Source organism: Numida meleagris, chromosome 1, assembly GCF_002078875.1.
Source record: "Numida meleagris isolate 19003 breed g44 Domestic line chromosome 1, NumMel1.0, whole genome shotgun sequence".
Lineage (NCBI taxonomy): Eukaryota > Metazoa > Chordata > Aves > Galliformes > Numididae > Numida > Numida meleagris.
In genome coordinates this window covers 863,029-864,010 of record NC_034409.1, presented here as the reverse complement: position 1 = coordinate 864,010, position 982 = coordinate 863,029, and positions in this window count along the sequence as shown.

The window sequence follows — 982 nt, the reverse complement described above, 5'->3', positions numbered from 1 at the left end:
GAAAGGGTTGTGAAGCACTGGAACAAGTTCCCTAGGGAGGTGGTGGAGTCACCATCCCTGAATGTGTTTAAAAACCGTTTGGATGTGGTGCTCGGGGACAGGATTTAGCGGGGGGTTGTGAGAGCAGTATGGTTGGGTTGCGGTTGGACTTGATGATCTTGAAGGTCCTTTCCAACCTGAGCAATTCTATGATTCTGTGATTCTATCTCCAGTTGTCCCACGTTGTCGCCAGCATCCTCAAGTGTCCCTGTCTGAAGCAGAGCGGCCACCATCCAAGCTCCAGTGTCACCGCTGTGTTGTCACCACCATGTCAGTGTCACCACATGGCCACTATGGGGACATCCAGGTGGCTCCCATCCTGTTGCCTGCTCCACGGGGCTGCCACCAAGGTGTCCCCAGCCCTCCCACAGCACCGAGGGACAGGGCTGGTGACCTAGAGGGCCAACCATCGCCTCCTCAGGTCCCATATATCCCACCCACAGGGCCACAGATGAGGACTGGGATGCAGGCAGGGACAGGACTAGGGACACCAATGGGAATGGAACGGGGATAGGGGCAGTGATCGGGGTCACATGCAGTAAAATGCGGGGGCGGAGCCTGTACTCGAGGGGGCGTGGCCTGAAGCAGGGGGCGTGGCCTATGAGCGTGCCTTGTGTGCATTTGGTGTAGGGTGGGGGCGGGGCAGTGGGCGTGGCTTGGGTGTGGGGGCGTGTCCACGTGGTCCCAGTGATGAATGAATGCAGGCGGTGGCAGCAGCGGAGCTTTATTCTTTCAGTGGAGAACACGCGGGGCTCCCGCGGGGCTCAGGCTCCAGGGCTCTTCGGGGCTGCCATGGGCACCGCCGCGCTGCTCCTGCTCTCCTCCAGTGCTGGAGGGTCCCGGGCTGTAACCGCAGAGAGATGGGGTCTGCCGCACAGCACCTCCATTCCCATCTCCATCCCCATCCCTCCTCCATCCCCACCCCTCCTGCGTTATCTCCTAA